This window comes from Felis catus, chromosome A1 (assembly GCF_018350175.1).
Source record: "Felis catus isolate Fca126 chromosome A1, F.catus_Fca126_mat1.0, whole genome shotgun sequence".
NCBI lineage: Eukaryota > Metazoa > Chordata > Mammalia > Carnivora > Felidae > Felis > Felis catus.
Genome location: NC_058368.1, coordinates 152,291,457 through 152,313,501, shown reverse-complemented (window position 1 = coordinate 152,313,501; position 22,045 = coordinate 152,291,457). Strand labels below are relative to the sequence as shown.

General features: G+C 37.9%; 1 long non-coding RNA gene across 3 annotated transcripts in view; it reads left to right on the top strand.

Moving 5' to 3' along the window:
- LOC109502228 overlaps positions 1–22,045 on the top strand; it is a 221,826-nt gene that overhangs the window by 167,699 nt on the left and 32,082 nt on the right. For 2 of the 3 annotated variants that reach the window (XR_006583073.1, XR_006583074.1), the window contains exons 3-5: positions 9,691–9,837; positions 20,245–20,319; positions 20,613–20,889. This is a non-coding gene — a long non-coding RNA (uncharacterized LOC109502228). Of the gene's footprint in view, positions 1–1,549; positions 1,612–9,690; positions 9,838–20,244; positions 20,320–20,612; positions 20,890–22,045 lie in introns of those variants that run through there. The other variant, XR_002743886.2, reaches the window with a different exon arrangement.

Below are 22,045 nucleotides of genomic sequence, written 5' to 3'. Positions count from 1 at the left end.
TCTGGCTTTCCAGAGCATCAATAGAATACATTCTAGTGTCCTGTCCTGGGTGCCCTGGGCTGTGTAGGTGGGGTCTTTTCTGGGTAGTCCTTCAGTTTGCTTTGGGCATTGCTCCTGATTAAATAGCCTCTAAGCCTCATTGTTAGGTGATCTTGGACACTCTATGTGCATTCTTTAAGAATCCTTCTGTGTCCACTTGTATCCAAGAACTCTAAATGATAAAGCAAACAAAAAATATGTGTGTGTGAAATGTGTGTGTTTATTTGTTCTATAAAATAATACAAAAGTAGGTCTCATAGTTTTTTTTTGAAATATGTAAACATGTAAAACATAATCCAAGAAAAACAGGTTTCTGACAGAAAGTGGAACCCAAAGTAAAAGGACAATAGACAGGTATGTTTAGCATCAACCATAGTCATGGAAGGGAAAGGAAACATGTACTTTCCTATTTTATAATAATACAAAAATGGAGGGAACAAGGAATACTCATCTAATTGGTTCTGCAATAAAATGCTTTTATAAATATATTCATCAAAGCCTGAGTATTTGAGATCTCTTTGGGGATTGAGCACATTACTTCTCCCACTAATTCTTGTCAGGTTAATGTTGGTAGTAAATTATGTAATTGCTTATTGACCTTCCTTCATTTCCCAACTACTTGGCACTGCATGGAAGAAACCATACTCTGAGAAAAGGCAAATGCTTGCTCTCCTTTTGCTGTGATTGAGTTGCTCGAATTAAAGCAGCCAAGGAAATAAGTTGCTTCGATTGGAACTTCTGTTCCTATTGTGGTACAGGAAGGCCTGCCTAAGCTATGAAGAGAAAGGGAGAGATAAGGAAGTTAGTGTATATGTCATTACGGGAATATATTAGGTAGAGTGTGGGGATGGGAGTATGTGCAAGGAAAATGAATTTAGGTTAGTTTTGGACATGTTGGAATTTCAACATGTAATGGATAATGAGGTGTAATTAGGAATTTGAAACCGAAACTTGGGAGAAAATTTATGCCTAGAGACAAATGAGAATCATTCATAAGAGGTGATAATTGAAGCCAGGAGAACTGATGCTATTTCCAAAAGAAGAGAGTAGAGAGACACAACAGCAGACCTGCTACTGAGAGGGGGAGAAAACCCCTATTAAGGGCTATTGGTAGAGGAAAAATAACCAAGAGAGAATAATGGAATAATCATAGATACAGTATGAGAAGCAGAATGGTGTATCCATGCTAATCAAGGCAAGTTCAAGGAAATTCTTTAAAAGAGTCCAGTGCTACAAAGTGGCAAGATCCTCAAGAACTTTGCTTTGTATTCTAATCTGTTTCTCTCATGTTACACAGGAGAGGCTCAACAATTGTTTGTTGGATAATGACAATGGTTCAGGAATATAAGAATTAGGAAAATAGAGTAGTTATCTTTTTTTTAATGTTTATTTTTGACAGAGAGAGAGACAGAGCATGAGCGGGGGAGGGGCAGAGAGAGAGGGAGACACAGAATCCGAAGCAACCTCCATGCTCTGAGCTGTCAGCACCGAGCCCGACGCGGGGCTTGAATCCACAGACCACGAGATCATACCTGAGCCGAAGTTGGACGCTCAACTGACCGAGCCACCCAGGTGCCCCACTTTTTTTTTTTAATGTTTGTTTAGAGTAGTTATCTTTTAAGATTTTAGTAAACTGGAAAGAAAGAGGCACAGGTTTCAGGGATTTAAGAAGAGAATGAGAATGTAGTCTTAGAGATAGTCGACCTAGCCCACACATTTGCAAAATATAAACTGAGAAAGGAATATATAAAATAAAATTATCTAAGGTGCAGAAGAATCCAACAAAAACATTTTATAAATTGAAATAGACCTTTATGTGATTAAGTGTACAGAGAAGGAGCCAGTAGAAATAGAGGAATTTAAAGTATTGCAAAAAAAAGTATTAAATGAAGGAAGTGCATGTATCAAAAGTCTTTTTATCTAGAAACAGAATTTATAGATATATCTTTTTTGATATAATGGATGAAAAGAATTGATATCTGATCTACTTCAAGTCATAGTGAAGTATAGAACCTTAGACCATAGGATTTTGAAACTCCAAAACACTCATCCTCCTCATTTTATAGAAAAGATCCCATGAACTATGTTTGATCTTTAAGACTGATTTAAGTTCAAGTATTAGTCTAAGATCGCTTTCTCTTTGGTTCACTAATGTACTGAACAATTCAAGAGATACACACAAACCAAAGGCACAATGAGAGGGAGCAACTTCTTGATGCTTCTGTTTTCTCAGGTGAGGTACAGGCTGACACGCAAATTCAGTGAAGTTGCAGGATACCAAATCAACATATAGAAATCTGTTACATTTCTCTACACCAAAAATGAAGCAGCAGAGAGAAATCAAGGAATTGATACCATTCACAATTGAACCAAAAACTTTAAGATATCTAATAACAAACCTGACTAAGAAATAAAAGATATGTACTCTGAAAATTATGGCACACTTATGAAAGAAATTGAAGAGGATACAGAGAAATGGAAAAACATTCCATGCTCATGGATTGGAAGAACAAATATTGTTCAAATATCTATACTACCCAAAGCAATCTACACATTTAATGCAACCCCTATCTAAATACCACAGTTTTCAGAGAGCTAGAACAAACAGTCCTCAAACTTGTACGGATCCACAAAAGACCTGAAATAGGCAAAGCAATCTTGAAAAAGAAAAGCAAAACAGGAGGCATCACAATTCTAGACTTAAGTTATATTACAAAGCTATAGTGATCAAGAAAGTATAGTACTGGCACAAAAACAGACACATAGATCAGACTAGAGAACCCAGAAATGGACCCACAACTATATGGTCAAATAATCTTCAACAAAGCAGGAAAGAATATCTAATGGAAAAAAGGTAGTCTTTTCAACAAATGGTGTTGAGAAAACTGAACCACAACATGCAAAAGAATGAATCTGGGGCACTTTTCTACACCATACACAAAAATAAATTCAAAATGGATGAAAAATCTAAATGTGAGACAGGAAAACATCAAAATCCCAGAGGAGAACATAGGCGGCATCCTTTTTGACATTGACCATAGCAACTTTTTATTAGACACATCTCTGGAGGCAAGGGAAACAAACAAAAGCAAAAATGAAGTATTGGGACTTCATCAAGATAAAAAGCTTCTGTACAGTGAAGGAAATAGTTGACAAAACTAAAAGGCAACCTTCGGCTTCGGAAAAGATATTTGCAAATAGCATATCAGATAAAGAGTTAGTATCCAAAATCTATAAAGAACCTATCAAACTCAACACCCAAAAAACAAATAATCCAGTGAAGAAATGGGCAGAAGACATGAATAGACACTTTTGCAAAGAAGACATCCAGATGGCCAACAGACACATGAAAAGATGCTCAACACCACTCATCATCAGGGAAATACAAATCAAAACCACCATGAGATGCCACCTTACCCCTGTCAGAATGGCTAAAATTAACAACTCAGAAAACAATAGATGTTGGCAAGGGTGCAGAAAAAGGGGAACCCTCTTACACTGTTGGTGGGAACACAAACTGGTGCAGCCACTCTGGAAAACGGTATGGAGGTTCCTCAAAAAGTTAAAAATAGAACTACCCTACGTTCTGGCAATTATACTACTAGGTATTTACCCAAAGAGTACAAAAGTACAGATTCAAAGAGATACATTCACCCTGATGTTTATAGCAGCATTATCAAAAATAGCCAAATATGGAAAGAACCCAAATGTCCATCAGGTGATGAATGGATAAAGAAGATGTGGCATTTATATACACAATAGAATATTACTCAGCCATTTAAAAGAATGAAATCTTGTTATTTGCATCAACTTGGATGGAGCAAGAATGTATTATGCTAAGAGAAATAAGTCAGAAAAAGACAAATACCGTACGATTTCACTCATATGTGGAATTTAACTAATGAAACAGATGAACATTGGGGAAAATAAAGAGAGAGGGAGGTTGCTGGATGGGAGGTGAGTGAGAGGATGGTTTAAGTGGGTGATGGATATTAAGGAGGGCACTTGTGATGAGCACTGGATGTTGTATGTAAGTGATAAGTCCCTAAATTCTACTCCCGAAACTAATATTAGACTATATGTTAACTAAAATTTAAATAAAAACTCAAAACTCCAAAAAAAAAATAAAGTAAAAGATGTGTAGGTGCCAAAAAAACCCAACAATGTGTACCTGCTCTGTAATGTCTTAAGAGTGCTATCAATTTATTTTTCTCTCACGGAAAAGTGTATAGGTGAATGGTGCAGGCTGTCAAGAGCAGCTCTGTCACCCAAGATGACTCAGGTCATCACCATTCCACAGCCAGTGACGGGATGGAGGATTCAAGGCAAACAGTTTGTACAAAGGTGACTCAGAAGTTGTATTCATCCCTTCCATTCATATCCTTCAGGCCTAAACTTAGTCATATGAGTACACTTAGCTACAAGAGAGGTTGGAAACACAGTTCATAGTTGGGCACCATTTGCTGTTATTGTATTTTCAATTCTTTAGAGCCTTGGATAAATGTTCTTCCTCATAGCATTAGTTAGGTGTTTCAGTTGGGAGAACTGAGGCAATGAAACAGACAAGCAAAATGAATACTTAATGAAACATCACAACATATTGAATAAATATGAGAGAGATTAAATACAAATTTACACAGGCATCTATTTAAAACGGCAATTCTATTTGGGTGCCTGTGTGAGTTTCTACCATGCGGCATTTTCAGCCAGTGTGTGTGTCTATTGTCTCTGGGCAATTAAAATTATTCAGCATCAAAATCTTAGCTCTGGGACCAGAAAAAGGAATCTAAGAAGCATTCACTGATAGTCTGATTTGGAACAACTGCTTTTCCCTTTGCTCTATTCATGCATATTTCAATCGGCATTAATGTAAAGTACCTCGTGGGCTCTCTTCTACGTGAAATCCTTGTTCTCAACTTGGCAGCAGTCCTGGCAGTAGGTTCTAAATGGTCATTCTGGGATGGTAAATCAGCAGTCCTCAGCTGATGGGTCTAACAATGAGGAGATTGCTGGAGGCAGGTGGTGTTGTGAGGCGTAATTCTGTTGGCATTAAGTGACAATTCATATTTGCTACAGGAGCAGTAAATTGCACTGTTTTAAAACAGGAAGTCTGAGTTAAAAGCTGTGTAAAACCATTATACTGTAGCCAGCACTCCATGCTTTTCTAATTAGGTCATTTGGAAAAAGATGACCTTTTAGTTTCTGTGCCTCTTTGCTGGGGACACATGTTTCTAATTATCATTTGTATTTTATTCCACCAAAGCTGTTGACAAGCTGAGCTCTTTGTGTGTGCGTGCGTGAGTATGTTTGTGTGTATGTGTGCGCTATGAGTTAATAACATTTCTGTGTTCTAGCACTGGGCAAACAGAAGAAGATGGAAACAATATGTAGGGTAATTTTAATGTCAGAGCAACCCCAAATCATAGGGATTTGTGTGAAGAACTCACTAAGGGACATTGCTGATGTTCCCAGTGTTTTAGGCCAACTGGACTGTAACTTTGTCTGAAATCACTGTATTAATATTTCTTCTGTTTGGGTGGGCAGGTGTAAACACACTGTGTAAGATACAAGAAAGAAATGAACTTAGGTCCACACTGTTACCCAAAATGTAACTGCTACTCATGCTTGGAGTTCTGTTAGGCACCCAAACCAAGAATCTCATGATGGTCTTTCCAGGCTCTTTTGTCCTTCTGTGTGCTGTTTTTGGGATGTTTACAAATGCAAACAAGTGCTATCTTCTAATGTCCACTTCTTCCAATAGAGGTTCTGAATAAAGGGAAAACACAATTATCGATGGTTCAAAACTATATTTCATATTTTAGGAGATAGCTTAAGAAGCCAGGCATTGTCTAATGCTGGCTTTTCCACGGACTTCCTTTTCTTTTGTGGGGAAAGTTTCTCAGTGTTCTGTTGGGTTCTTCATCTGAAATCATAAAACTACAAAATCACAGAGCTGGCAAACATTCGAGAAGTCTTCCAGCTCACGGTCTGCCTTGAGCCCTTCTGAACTTACACTCTCCTGGAATGTAATGGTCTCCTCCTTGCTTAGCAATCTCTCACAAGGGAGACTTGACAAGGAAGGATGGTACGATCTAAATGTTTAATATACAAATTACTCTGGCAGTTTGAGGAAAATGTATGGAAGATGATTTGAAGTTTATTATGAAATTGCTAATAATTTATTCAACTCAATTTTCTCTTCGAAGTTCTATGGTGGATAATGATGGGTCTCTAATGGAGTGCTTCCAAGTCTGGAAAGGGAGCTGGGAGTCATTGTATGACAGGGGTCTGTGACACGCTAAGGTACTGAGCTGGAATTCCAAGCAGCACAGCCTGGGTCAGTCCCAGGTGAAAGTATCACATAGGTGAAGGCTTCTTGATTTGGGCACCGTGAAGTCTGCTAGTTTTCTCCTGCTGCTCTTGTGATCCTAGAGGATTTGGCTTTTCTTTCTTTCAATTCTCAGTTGGGTGGAAACTATTTATTGAGATGTTTATCAATAAGTACAGCATCAGTGCAAGTGGCTGAAAGGAGGTCATTTGAACAGATGATGCGGTTAAAAGTTGGTGTCCAAAGAACCTAAATACCTGGTTATGGTCATATTTGTGAGCATTCATTTGACTGACTCTTCTTAGCTCTTTGCCTACTGTGACATTGTTCAGGGTCATTTTATCTCCCTTAAAAAGGGAGTCCTCTCAAATCAGTTCTTCCTGGAAATCTGGGACATTTGTTCTTGTCTCCCTCTTCATTTCTCATCCTAGCCAAAAATTTTGAAATGAAGTTAACAACATACTGGTTTCCACAGAGATGCTGTTCATAAAGCCATCACTCAACCTTAGTCTGAACTTCCCTATTTCAGAACCAGATGTTGGTTTTTCTTTTGCATAAAACAAAGGCCAGTAAAGTAATTTCCTTTAAACATGATGTACTCTTTTCCTAAAACTATGTACTGCTTTTATCCCTAGATCAGATTGGGTTTCTCAAACTTGACACTATTGATATTTTGGACCTAATCATTCTTTTCTGTGAGAGATCGTCCTCTGTATTGTAAGATGTTTAGCAGAATGCCAGTAGCTTTTGACCCCAGTTATGACACCCCAAAATGTTTCCAGACATTTTCAAATGTCTCTTGGGGCCAGAATCATCCCTGGTAGAGAATGGCTGCCCTAGAACGGCAGGAACAAACTGAAAGCAACTTTAAAATAGCATTTTTGCAGAGTGCCAGGGTGGCTCAGTCAGTTAAGCATCCAACTTCAGCTCAGGTCATGATCTCACAGTCCGTGAGTTCAAGCCCTGCGTCAGGCTCTGTGCTGACAGCTCAGAGCCTGGAGCCTGCTTTGGATTCTGTGTCTCCTTTTCTCTCTGCCACTCCCCTGCTCATGCTCTGTCTCTCTCTGTCTCAAAAATAAATTAAAAAAACCTTAAAATAGCATTTTTGCCTCTGTATGGACCACCACCTGTGCTACACATTGACTGTAATGTTAAGCAAAAAAATTAAAGTATAAGAAAGATAGTGTGTGTGTACATGTATGGGTATGTGTGTGTGCATACACAGCGGTACCTCTGTGAGGCTAGGAAAAGTGAACTGATTTGCCATCTCAACAATGTTACTGACTAATGCAGAAAAGATGCAGAAAAAAAAAACACTGAAATTTCTCCACTGTCCACTAAACCCGCCACACAGCCAAAACTTTGAAATGTGAATGGAAGTATATATTATTTTTCACAGGTAATAGAAATCTCCTTCCATCTTTACTTTTATTTACAGTGAGAAACTTGCTTATAGGATATAGGTACATGCCTTTTCGAGATCCTATTTCCTGATGTGTCAAGGATGCCTATACTCTGTGGTCATCTTTGTGATGCATACTATTTCTGGAAGTAGATTATACCTGGAGGGAATGACGGCAGAGTCTGCAGCTGACCGTGGCTGGGTCTGGATTTTCTCTGGCTCTGACACATCACCACTGTCTGCTAGCTTCTCACCACCTGGCCTTGGCTGATGTTTCAGCCCTATTGGTGGAATAGTCCGTTTGCTAGAATGGCTCCCTGGGGTTATCTGAGTTCGGGCCTTTATTTTAGTCTGACTCCATAGGGCAAACAATTTGGGGGGGTGGTTATTGTGGTGAATGGGTAGAGGTAAAGCTCTGTCTGCCTCCCTGGGCCATTGTAAATAAGACCCGGAATATTTCTGAAAGTGGCTGAACTACGAATTGGACAAGATAGGAAGGTCTTATTAGCTATATAGGCTTTTCCTGGTGTATTTCATTCTCTGGTTTACATATGTTTCCTCCTTTCTGTGACATTTTGATCAAATCAAAGAATGAAGACATTTGCAATGAAGCAGCTACATGATAGTGCAAAGCAGAGAAGACTAAACACCCAAATGTAGGGCAAGCCTGGCAGTTGAGGTTGGAATTCACAGAAGTGGGTTATTGTCGAAGGTAGAGTTAATAGGGAGCGTCCTCCAGAAAATTTTGGAACTTGGATTAGGCTTCAAAAGTTAGGCTTTGTTAGGATTTAGCTGGGTAGAGAGAAGAGTTTGTGCAACACAGACATGGGGTATGTGCATGTGGTAAAATAATATGAGGGAAAGAGTGGAAATGGAATCATTGTGAAATACTGCTGGAGAGATGACCCTAAAAGAGAAGGTTTTGGTAAGGAGGAACGGGGCACAAATTTGGATAGGTGGAATGGGGACATTCCTGTGATGTTTAGTTTGAGAGCTTTTGGAAATGTCTTGCAAACTTTCCTTCCATACCTACAATGACAATGGAATCATGAAAATCTGACTCGAGTGGTACTGACTGTTTTAGAAACAATTTTCATCGAAAGAGCATCACAGGAAAAATTTTGTTTACTGAGAGGACAATAGGGAAAGACACATTGATTTGTTAAGGCTTGGAGGGGTTTGTGCAAAAGCAAAAGAAATTCCTCTTTTGTGAGTAATGTGCATAAAAAAATGAGTGATCAAGAACCTGGGTCAATGCTCAGGGACATTGCATGGCATGGACTTTAACATGGCTCAGAGCATCTCACAGTGCCAAGTATTCAATAATGTCTGTAGCAGAAACTGGCCCTACTTACAAGATGTAGAACTTGAATATTGAGTTTTATAGGCTATTGATCTGAAATTGTGGGTTAATGATTTTTAAGTCCTTTAAAAATTTTAAAAATCTGATCGCTTTTCATGTATTTTCAATTCATCCACTTGAAAATCTGGGTTCACAAATTTCCAAAACAGTATGAAAAAACTAAGTTCCAACTTAAAAAAGAAAATATACATGGCACTTCCAAATCTTACCTAAGATAACTTTAAGAATGATCTAGTACTAAACTGGCTGCAGGCTTTTTATTCAACCCTGCTTTGTTCCAAAGAAAGCTATTAAAAGGGGTGGTTTAGCACTGAGGAACCTTCTCTGATATACATATACATATATGTATACATATATATAAACATATACACACGTATTATATATGCATATATAAAATATATACATATATAATATGCATATATATAAAATAGCTCATTATATTTAATGACCCCAAAATACAGGCAATTGATTACATTTAAAGATCAAAAGCTGGAAAATTTTGGAGGCATGTGGTGGGGGAAGGCAAGTCTGTTTATTTTTAAAAATCTTTCTCCCTAGGTAAAGTGAGGAGTTGGGAAAGAAAGGAAAACATAAGATGAGATCTCTCTATGAACAAGTGACGGTTTGAAGTGGGTCACCTCATTGCCATCGCATAAGCACCTTATTGCACCAACCCAAGGAATCACCTGCAAGTGAACAGTGAAGGTAAGATGCCTGGTTTTTATGTGAGAATCCCTTTCTTCCCTTGTATTGTTGAGAACACTAGGAGAATCATTATCCTACCCAGTCAAGGTATGGCAAAAAGAGTACTGGAATCGGAATCAGCCAGCCAGGACTGCATTAAGTGGCTGGGGACTCTGGATAAGTCATGTAGATTCTCTGCACCACACCTTCCTCCTCTGTTTCCTGACACTGCTCATCTCTAAGGTCCCTTCTCTGCTCTGATTCCTGGTTTCATCCTCTAAACCTATGCTTCCAAAATTTTTTGACGTTTTCTCTTTTATCTTAAAAATTTATGGCACTTTGTACTCGTCTGTGTGTGTTTGTCTTAAAATAAAAATAACGTTTTATTTCTTTTTCCACAAGAGACTTACTTTATTTGTCTCCAGCTTTATTGGGATATACCTGACATATCACATTGTATAAGTTTAAGGTATACATTGTGTTGGTTTGGTATACTTTTATATTGCAAAGTGATTACTATCCTAGCATTAGTTAACCCTCCCATCACATCACACAATAATTTTTTTTTGTAGTGAGAACATTTAAATTTTACTCTCTGAGGAGATTGAAATAAAAATAACATTTAGAATTTGGAAGTCCAGTGGATGCTATCATAAAATGGGCCTCTCGCATCTGAGGCTTCTACAATCCCCTGGTATATAAGAGTGAAACCCCAAAGTTACTTCAGTTTGGGGAGGCAGGGGATTAATCATTTTGAGTTCTTCCCTGCTCTTATATATCAGAATGGGGTATGTTATACTGTAGTAAGAAATAATCTGAAGATTTCAATGACTTAAAAGAATAAATTTTATTTATTTTGTCCTCGTGACAAGTGGTCCCCGTGAGTCAGTGAAGGCCTTGTGTTCATTCTCACTCAGGGCCCAGGCAGAGGGAATTTACACCTCTGTGCTTTATGATCCATGTTATGTGAGGCAAGGCAGGACAATGGAGATATAGTGAATTGTTCACTGGTTCTTCGATCACTCACATTCATTGACTAAAACAAGTTACAAGGCCATGCCTCGCTGCGAAGAAGGAGGGAATGCCATTCTACAAAGTTCCAGAAGGCAGAGAGGCAGAATGATTTGGAAAACAGAACTAATGGTTACCACATCAAGTAAAGTCAAGAATGGGGCAGAAAGAGGTGCCTCAGAGAGACAAGGGCGGTTTAGGACAAGTCCCCTGAAGATTACCAGCTGCCCTGGAGTCTCTTTACAAAGTGAACTCACACGATGAACTCATGACTAGTTTGTGTTTCCCTTTACTATTCACACACTTGCTTTACACTATCTTTCTTCAAAGAATCTATGAGATTGTGAAGACTGCAATCACGTTATAGTCCTTCTCTGAGATTACTTTTAGAGATACATTGACTGGAGTTCTGGGAATTTTAGATCCCTTTGTCTATGCATGACAGTTGCCTGTATGGCTCTTTCTCATAGCTGGTTAAGTAAGCATAGCCATTGTCTCTGGTTTCTGTTGCTTTAAATTTCAAAGGGCCAAGTTTTCAGAGGGTACCTCATTAACAAAATAAGAGGACATCATCCTTCTTTTGATACTAATGTTTTGCTCCCCACAAGGAGGGATGTCTCTGAAGACAAAATTGCTTTGGAGATGGACTCTAGCCAGTCTACTCAGAGTCCTTTTCAGTTGCTTGGGTCTCTAACTTCTGGTTGGGTTATAGGAAAGGGCCATGCCAGATTTGTACATCAAGCCACAGATTGTCTGTTGACCATTAGAGAATATTTTCTGAGTATATTCTTTGTAACATGGTGCCAGATAATACAGGAAATCTGAGGCAAACTGAGCCACCTCTGTCTCTGTCTCTGTCTCTCTCTCTGTCACTCTCTCTCTCCTTGAGGCTCCTGGGATATTGAAAAATAAAGTAATGCCAAAAAAGGATCATAGAAACTGTGATGAATTTAAAGTTGTTGGACGAAGTGCTTCTTTTAAAAACTCTTGCCAGTATGTCTATGAAAGTCTAGGTATAATCTCATTTGGAGATATCATCAAAAATCTAAATTTGAGTCTTGTTTTTGAATATGAGGCTTATGCCAAATGGTTCTCTTGGATTCTCCCATCCCCAGTATCTCCATGATAGGTCCTGGTAGTAAGTGTAAGACATTTTGTCTGCCCTTGAGACACTCAAAATCAATTTAGGGAGTCAGTATTAAAAATATAATACAGACACTAATACAGGTGGGTATATAATAAAGTGCTTAGTTGGCAGCAGAAACCGTATGTATTTTTAAGAGTTTAGAGAATGGAGTGATCATTGTGGGCTAGAGTAGTCAGGAATGTTTTCACGTAAGGGTTGGGATAAAAGAGCAAAAGGATTTTAAGGACAACAACAACAACAATAACAAAAGTGACAGGATACTGACTTCCTTCTGTAAATCTACTTTCAATTAAAACTGTCTCTGCTTTATCAGTTTCACTTGTTGGTCCGTCCTCAGCCAGCAAACCCTGGATCAGAGCTTTTGTGAAATCCTGTATCATTTAAGCCCTGTGTTGCTGTCTCCTTGAAGTAGGCTAATTTGTGAACTGACAGCCACTAGGGATGCAGATTTGAGAGCAAACAATAGACTTTTCTCACACTTCCCTTTGAGTCCAGGAGGGAGCTAATAATTTCCTTCCCGGGTATGCCAAACCTAGCAGGGGATGAGCAGTATGGATGGTGGAGTTGATGCAGGCAAGCCTTCTGGAGGGGCTTCTAAAATTCTCCTCTCTTTGAAGCAAGTCAGGATAGCGCATGTGGAGCTATCCTGAGTGTAGTGAGAACAGACCTACAAAACTTTCTCACTGTAGTGGGGCTGTGAGCATCCCCTACGGCCTCCCTTTTGGACAGCAGGAGCCCAGGGAGCATACCCCATGGAGTCACCAAGTCTGCAAGAGGTGGGAGAACACTTGCTACTCATTGAATCCTGCTCTCCTCTGCAGCACTGACTGGAGAGGGGAGGCTCATCAGAGTGAACTGTCTTCCCTTCTAAGAGGATACTTTTCCCCCCCTCTTAAAACCAAAGTTAGAATTTTTGTTTGAAAATGAATTCTTAGACTCTGGTTTTAGTTAGAAATTTCCATAGGGAACAATAGAACTATAGTACATTTCTAATTTAAAACTTTGCATTGTTGATGAAGTCTTGAAAATAACAAGACTAGGCAACCCAAACATCTGTTACTTTCAATCTTTTCTCTCTCAACTTGCAGCACGCTTGTGGCACTAAGTCTTGGAATGTGGGAACTGTCTCTGATCAGTATTTTGGGGGGTTTTGGAATGAGCAAGAAAACATAGATAAGATTCTGCGCTCAAAATTTATAATGCATTGCAGATTGCACTGTGGGTTTCTGAAACAACAAAAAAATCATGGTGGGTTTTAAAGCAGTTTGGAAGAATAGCACAGCTCTTTGATGTAGGGTATTTAAATTAATGTTAGTCACAACATAAAGCTCAAATTTAAAATGTGTCTCCCTTCGATTACCACACATCAGACTACTTGTAATAGAGACAAAATTGCATTTCTTTAGAGGGAAATGCAATGCTATTTTGATCATCAAATGTACTGGGAACAAAGGTTCTTGTTAGCCATATTGGGTCTGGTGCAGGCAAGTTTCAGCCAACTTGGCTGTGGACCAGTTGTGATGGCTGAGCAGGGTGGTTTTAGCTATTAGCAGCCTCTGGTAGGAAAGTGGGGCTGGGGCCTGGTAGAGGCAAAGGCCAAACTCCCAGCACTCTCTGATCTGAGACACAGAATGCTCTAGCTGCCTGGGCCATGGCTTCTGAGTCAAGGAGAACTGGCAGGTCACTGTGCATAGGCTCAGGAGAGATGCTTACTATTTAACAAAAGTGCTATTACAGTGTAACTTACCAAGAAGTTATCATCTTGCTCAAAATATCAAAAGCTGTTTCTTTCCTCTTTTAAAATTTCCTTTTGAAGTGCCTGTATTGGGCAGCCTGTAGCCTGGTCGAGAGGAGGTGTTGCTGAGAGGAGATTGTGTAGGGGAACAAAGTTTTTCCCTCCACTCTCTGATAGTGAGGTGTGTGAAATAAATGAACAACAGGCAGATTAATAAGAGAAGAGCTTTTATTTTATTTATTAATTTTTAGTATTATATACATGGGGATATTGCAGGAAAAAGTAAATATCCTCCCCTAAATGGTGAGATTTGAGAGCTTTTATACTGTCTTAATAGGAGAAGGGGGGTGGAAATGTAGGCCACTTAGCAAAGACGAATGGGCCCTTAGAATAGACAGGAGGTGTGATAATTTGTGACAAAGTTTGTCAGGGGGTCGTGTTGACTTCTAGTCTTTTCTGTGACAAGACTCCATCGTTCTTGGTTGATTAAACTCCCAGGGAGAGGATTTGTAACAATTGAGTTCCTTTTGGAGGATCTGTCTTTAGAGAAAGCCTCCCTGCATTTGCTGTTTTCATGTGTCTTCAGTTCAAAATAATCCATATACCAAAGTGGCATATTTCATGGGTGGCATGTCCTGAATTCATTCCTTTAGTGCCTAGTAGGTGACCTTATCTGGCCATCTGCAATGAGGTCCTGAGCTGATCTAGGTGGCAATACAGGATGAACAGGTGAACAGGTGTAGTCTGATGCTATCTCTAAAGGACAGGACAGAGAGATCTTGGTGTTTGAAGTCAGATACTCCAAGGAAGTTTGAAGCTAACTGTGGTAAAGTGATTGGGTCCAGGCCTGTGTGCTCCTCCTGGATGCTTTTCTGGACTCACCAAGTTCCCTTCTTTTTAGTGCTCTGTCTCATGGGGTTGACTTTTGGGTCTGAAGTAGTCAGGTCTGCTTGGTTCTTCAGCTTCATAGTTGGTCCTGTTTTTTCACAGCTGGCCATTTCCTCTTGTTAAGGTGAGTGTTGATCTCCCTGGGAGCATCAAGGACAGGAATGTTCTGTTTTTCCTTCCTTTCCCCCTGTATTCTGTGAGATGTCAGTCTTGACACTTTAAAAACTAAGCTGTTTCTTCTTGACTCCTACCCCCAGGGTTTTTTTTTTTTCTTTTCTAATTGTTTTTCTTACCAAATAATAACTTCTGAAATGTATGTCATGTTTCTAAATCAGAATTAATACTGGATCTCTATTAGTTTGGAAGTCTAGGGTCTGACTTTTATAATTACTAAGTTGTTTTCATCTCTGCAGAAGTCACTGCTTAGTGTTCTACCATGTTGGATTTTTCCTAGTTATATTCTTAGGATGGCTATATCCACCTGCTAACTCAGACGCATATGATGGCCTGTGAGACCAGAGGATTGCTGTGTCACTGCAACAAGAGCAGTCCTGATCTGTAGTGTCAACGTGAATGGCTTCCCACATGAGTAGCATCTCACATGTAGTACCCAAACTTGGTACATTGTTTCATGAATATAAAAGGCTGTTGAAATAGAAGTTTGCCAGAGTTAAAGGAGAAAAGTGAATGGCCAGCCCTCTTTCTCTTACTTTAGTACTGAAAACAGTGTTACGGTTACCTTATAAATTGCAACTCAAAAAATCACAAGTTTAAGCAGTCTTCCATGTAACTTCAGAAACATTTAAAAATAATTTCACTTTAAAATGTTGAATTGAAAGATGTAGAGAGGAAAGGTGCATGTATAACCTGCTTCAGAGAATAGTTGCTGGTGCTCTTAGGTGGCTGGGGGTCATCTTACCTGCGTATGTCCTCTTTGCCCTTAGGCCTTGCTCTTGGCTTTGCTTTCACAGATATATTTACATATGAGGTTATATTCACATAATATACACAAATTTGTACACGTGCATCATACACAAATTAGTGTACACGACACTCAATAAAACTGTGTTGAATCAGTTAATCATATACACTATAGAGAGTGTGTGTGTGTGTGTGTGTGTGTGTAGAGTATGAGTGTGTGCATGCACGTGTGTGTGAGCATGTACATGGGTGCACACGCAGAGAGGGGTGGGTGGTTTTGCCTGTGCTCTGTAGATGCAGGCACTGAGAAGAGTTTTCTTCTGTCTCTGAAGTTTTTAGTGTGTAGCTTCAGAGATTTTCTTTCTGGATAATTCCTATTCAAAAAGTTTGAAGAAAATTTGCACAGCAATTTTGACTTACCTGTAGGTGGAAAAAAGGATAATTTTTACACTTTACAGCGATTTTAGATTTTTCATATGTGGGGATAATTCTATGAGTTTTCAAAGCAAAATTCACTTCAAAATTTCCTATTCTTTAAATTGAAATGGTTGAAAGTAATATTATACTATTTGCATTTTACTTTTCATAATTATTACTAATATACACACATATATTTATGTAATTAACATTACTATGAATTTGTTGTTGGTTAGTTGCTTACCTTATCAATGCATTTTTAAAATCTTTCTGAAATCTACATATATCTTAGGCACAAAGGAAATACTCTTTTTCTTTTTAAAGCTCTGGAAAATCCACTTATTTGCTTTTAGCACTGGAAAAAATTTTGTTATTTTTGTTCAAGTAGGCATTTACCTCAAGCTGAAAAATAAAGGATACTTTTCCCCTATAAAAGTCTACTTTAATATCACCTTCAACTTAGTGCAATGGTAGCTGGGTTACTATCTTCCTCACCTTATCCACTTTATCCCAGGGAGGTTCATAGTTAGGTGGCATTGGTCCTTTTTATATAGGTGACAGCATGTCCAGGAAATTTATGGTGGTGTAAAGCCCTATGGAGGATAGAAATTCTTTCCATCTGCAAGTGGAATTGTCTTTTTCTAACTGGTAAGAATAAGCCTTTCTTTCTCCCCAGTATTGAGAGAACTTCAAGGGTTCTGCAAACCAGGAGGAAAAATCTCATACAGTCTGAAAATACTGTGTTCAGGAAAGTTTGGCAATGGAGTGAAAACAGACCCCATTTTAGGATTCTAAGGCTGGGATGCAGCTGTTTTAGTGGGCTTTTGACATCTAGAATGGTCTCTTTTTATTTCTTGGAGAAATAAATTAACTGTAAAAAGGTAAGACTTTCAAGCTGTAATAATAAAGACTGAAGTTTAACTTACAAGGTCTTTCAGTAATACTAACTCAACTCTAATACTGCAGTAGGCTCAGACTGGATATTAAGTATTATTTTAAAGTATAGGGAACAAGGGGTGTCTGAGTGGCTCAGTTGGTTGAGTGTCAGGCTCTCGATTTTGGCTCAGGTCATGATCCCAGGATTGTGGGATCTAGCCTTGCATTGGGCTCTGCGCTGTGTGTGGAGCCTGCTTAAGATTCTCTTTCTCTCTGCCCCTCCCCCCTGCTTGCACATGTGCTCTCTCTCTCTCTAAAAAAAAAAAAATAATGTATAGGGAGCAAAACATGTTGAATACACTGGCAAATATTGTTATTACATGAACCTCATGTTTGATGTTCCCCTACTTCTCTGGGTAGAATTCGTAACTACAGTCTTACTAAGCAGCAGCAGCACATTCACGCACATTTATATGTCTCAGATTATCTGAGACAGGGGTTGGCAAACTAGGACTGCAGGCTAGCTGTAGCCCACCACTTGTTTTTGCAGATGAAGTCTGGACACAGCCATGCCCATTTATTTAAGGCTTATCTATGGCTGCTTTTGTGTTAAACAGCAGAGTAGAGTATTTGTGATACACTTTGTTTGGTTTGCAAAGCAAAAGATATTCTGACCCTTAGAGAAAAAGCTTGCTAATCTATCAGTTTTCTTCTCTTTTCCTCACTGATGGTATCATAGAAAACCTTTAATAATATATATTAACCATCTTGTGACTAACACCTCTCTTTTCAAGAGCAAAACTAAAACAAAAAGAACGAAAACAACAGTCTCCCCCCAAAACAAAAAGTCCTTACAAAATTTAAGATGTACTGGTATAAATTAAACTCATAGGATCATGAAATAAGCTCATTAAAATATGCTGATGTTAATGAAAAATTTTATTCTTGTCAGGCAGCATAATGGAAAAAGAATATTTGCCTATGAATCAGAGGACTTTTGTTCCCATTTCAATTTTGCCATTCTCTAACTCAGGTATTGGCAAATTTCTTTGGTAAAGGGTGAGATAGTAAGTACTTGAGGTCCTGTGGGCCATATTTATTTTATTTTATACAAAAGAGGAGGTGGGCTGGGCTTAGTCTGCAGTCCCGTGTTTTGAGCACCTGCTTGCCTCATAAGCCACAACCTCCGTGGGCTCCATTTTCAGGAGAACGAAATCAACAATACTTTCCAGTTTTAATATTTTTCTATCCTGTTATGTGAATCAAAGTCAATGTTTACACTTGGCTAAATTTTATATGAATCATTTTCTTACCACATGGCAAGTAGAATCAGAATAATACAGGGGAAATAGCATGTGACAGGAAACTCAATTTTGACATTTCCTAGTATATGATTCTCTGTTACCTTGTAATAAATTGATTCCAAACTTAAAAATGTAACACAACCACTATTTGCTCTTACTCTTAATTTTGTGGGTTAGAGATTTAGGAAGGGCGTGACTGGACAGTTTTCCCTTTTTTTTTTTTTTATGTGGTTTTTGTTAGATGTCAGCCAGGACCATGGCCATCTGGTGGCCAGGCCATCCAAGATGCCTGACAGTTGATGCTGTCCATCAGCTGCAAACTTAGCTGGAGCTGTTGATGAGAGCACCTACACATGTCCTCTTCACCACAGAGATCTTGGAGTGGTCAAACTTTTTGCATGGTGCTTGGCTTATCCAATGGTGAATTTTCCTAGAGAATGAGGTGGAAGCTGCATGACCTATTCTGACCTAGCTTCTTAAGTAAAAGTCACAAGTTTGCTCAGATTCAAGTAGAGAGAGGTAGATCCACGCAACGTGAGAAATGTCAAAGAATTTGTGGCCATATTTTAAAATCACCACACCCAGTTTTTGTGATTTTTAAGTTTATAACTCTTAACACTGAATTAGTAGAATTTTTATACCACTTCTTATTTAATTAACCAATTTATTAGGGGCATTAAGGGCAAGATAGCATGATTAGGAACATCTTAGACCTCAAATGAAACTGACATATACATATTATATATATATACATATATACATATATACACATATGTATACTCATATGTATATATATAATATATATATAGGAGACAGACATATACATGCATGCACGTACACTGGGAAATTATTCACCCTTAATAAAAAAGGGAAACCTGTCATTAGTGACAATACGGATGAAACTAGAAAACATTAATCTAAGTGAAATGATCTAAAAAAGTATAACTCAGGGCAGAATTGTTGTTACCAGGGACTACAGGTAGGGGATATGGGAAGATGTTGGTCAAAGGGTATAAACTTTCAGATGTAAGTATGAGTAAGTTCTGGAGATCTTTGTACAGCATAGTGACTATAGTTAATAATAATGTATTGTGTACTTGAAGCTTGCTAAAAAAATAGATCTTACGTGCTTATCACATACACATACACAAGAAGAAAAGAGGTAACTGTGTGAGGTGATGGATTTTTAAATTAGCTTCATTAATCATTTCAAAACGTAATCACCTCAAAATGTATATCTATATGAAAACATCACATTGTACATCTTAAATATGTACAATATTTGTCAGTCATATCTCAATAAGTTGGGGAAAAATGAGATTAGAGAAGTGGTGTAGGTGGGAAATTCAGGTAGGCCTTGTCAGCCATGGGAAGGAGTTTGGATTTTACTGAGTAAAATGAAAAGTCATTACAGAGTTTCAAGCAAAGGGGTAATATTCTCTGACTTAGATTTTTGATATCACTATGAATGCTGTGTAAATAATAGCCTATATTTTTGAGGAGGTGGGTGGGTAAGAATGGAGATGGAAGGCTCTAATTGGAGGCTTTTGCATTGTCTTGTGCGCCAGATGTTTGTGGATTGCAATAGGGTGTTAACAGTATGGGTGATTAGAATAAGTAAAAATAAATGACAGACTATCCCCATTTTCCAGATAAGTCATAGAATGAGTGTAACCAATTTTTAATGAAGTGGTAAACTGGTATTCGAATCTACATCTAATTTCACAGACCAACTTTAGCCAAATGTCATGTAGATTTGTCACATTTAAAATTAATAAAGTCCAATTAAGTGAGATTTAACTATAATTTAGGTGGATTAGGCCAAATTAAAAGACATCAACCATGCTCCTATCTGTAGACAATTTCTACGATCATGTTTCTTCATTTTATCCATGTAGAAAGTATTTAAAATATAATAAATTGGATGAAATGTAAACTATATCACCATTTTGTTACATGATTTTTATGGCAAATTAGGAAATCTCTGCAGATGTAAAACCCAGAGCCACGTAAACACATTCTTCATAACCCTGAGGAATAAGGCCTAATAGTCAACCTAAGAAAGTTTATTATCAGTTCCAGGGATTGATAAATGATCAATAATGTATCTGAAATTTGTTTTTCTTCAGGTTCAATAAGGATGGAAAAGAGTACTGATAGCAATTTGGAAGCAAATCTAAGGAGTGCATACTTTTCATTAAAAGGTAGAGGTTACTAGAACTATTCCTTGTGGTATCTTAAAGAGCCTGGAGAGGTTCCCTTGTTTAGATCTTTCTTCCCTTCTGCAAGGGTGGGTGGGAGGGAGACTCTTCAGTTCTATTCTTGCTGCAGTACTTTAAAAAATGTTTATTGGAAAAGAAATTGACTCCTTTATCACAAGGTTCACGGAATCTTTTTTGTATTTTCTTCACTGCGTTTACCTCCTCTGTGATCTCTCTGAGTTACTGGCAAGGTGATTTACTTGTGGCTCTAAAACCCTCTGTTCCTTGATTTATAGGTTATTTCGTGCTTCCTCTCTTCCACACGATCAAGATCTTCAAAGTAAGCATCTTTCAAAGGAACGACAAGCAAAATACAGCTGCAGGATCAGTAACTCCCTGTTAAGCAGCTTTGCCTGCTGTCACTATTGACTGCTGGAGGTGGTGATCCGTGTCAGTCACTAAAACGACACCTTGGCAAGACTGCAATCTGCTCCCAGGGTTTTTGTGTATGGGAACACTTAGATAATGAGATTTTCATATATTCCCAGCAGCTCACACGGTGCCTGGAAAAGAGTAGGTACCTGGGCAATATTTACAAAGATTAACTATGAAACCATATTTTGAAGGCTTTGCTAACATGTCATAGGCAGATTTGTTGCAGAATGAAGCAATGCAAGAATTTCCTCTTCCATCTTGGATAAATTTTATTAATACTAGAATAAATAACTCTCCAAGCAGGCGGAGACTTTTAGTGAGACTCAATGGATGGATATAAACTTATATTTTTAAGCCATCAAACTAAGAAGAGGTTAAGACTAACGTTTACTTATTAAGATAATTTCCTAATCATTCTTATAAGAACTTAATGAGTGACAAACTGACGCTGGATATAAATTTATGATTTCCCAAAATAACATTTGATTGGTTTGAGTGATGTCTTACATCAAGTAATCATAGTTAATTTTTGCTTCTGGAGAGATTTGACTTTACCAGTCTATCATGTCATCAGATGTATTTCAAGAATGATTTCTTTGTCTGTTGATACAGAGTTAAAGAATTCCTATGGAGATTCTTGAATCTATAACTTGTATTTTTATCAGGGCAGATGGAAGAAGTTCAGAATAGTGGCAAAAAAAACCCCTACATCTTCATCTGAAATATACTGCAAACATATAAAGAATAATTTCACATCAAAAATATTTTTAGTCATATAAATCAAGGGCAATTTTAGGATTTTTCTCATCAGTGAGTTATGGTGCATAAAAAAATGGGTCACTTACTTTAAGTTTAAAGAAAGGTTAATAAATGCTGAGACCTTAGTTATATTGTAAATATCAGCAGTTGAAACAATGAGAGAATAGGAGTTGTAAATTAAACATACTATAAAACAAATGTGAAGAGTATTTTACTTGTTATATTTATTTTTTCTTATTATATTTATTTCTTCAACATTTAATACCTATAATTAAGACTGATGTTTGAGTTTAACTCACAAATTAATCCAGGTCTGAAAGAAATTTCAGAGGTAATATATATATATATATATATATATATATATATATATAATGTGGGAATAAAAATGTTAGATTCCACATTTCTGGATTCTTTTCTAATGAAAAAACAAACCCCTAACATTAACAACACAGTCACAGTAGGCCCAAATGAAAATAGGGACTAGGGTAATCCTTTCTGCATAGAAAGAACTCATGCAACATATAGGAGTGGAGAC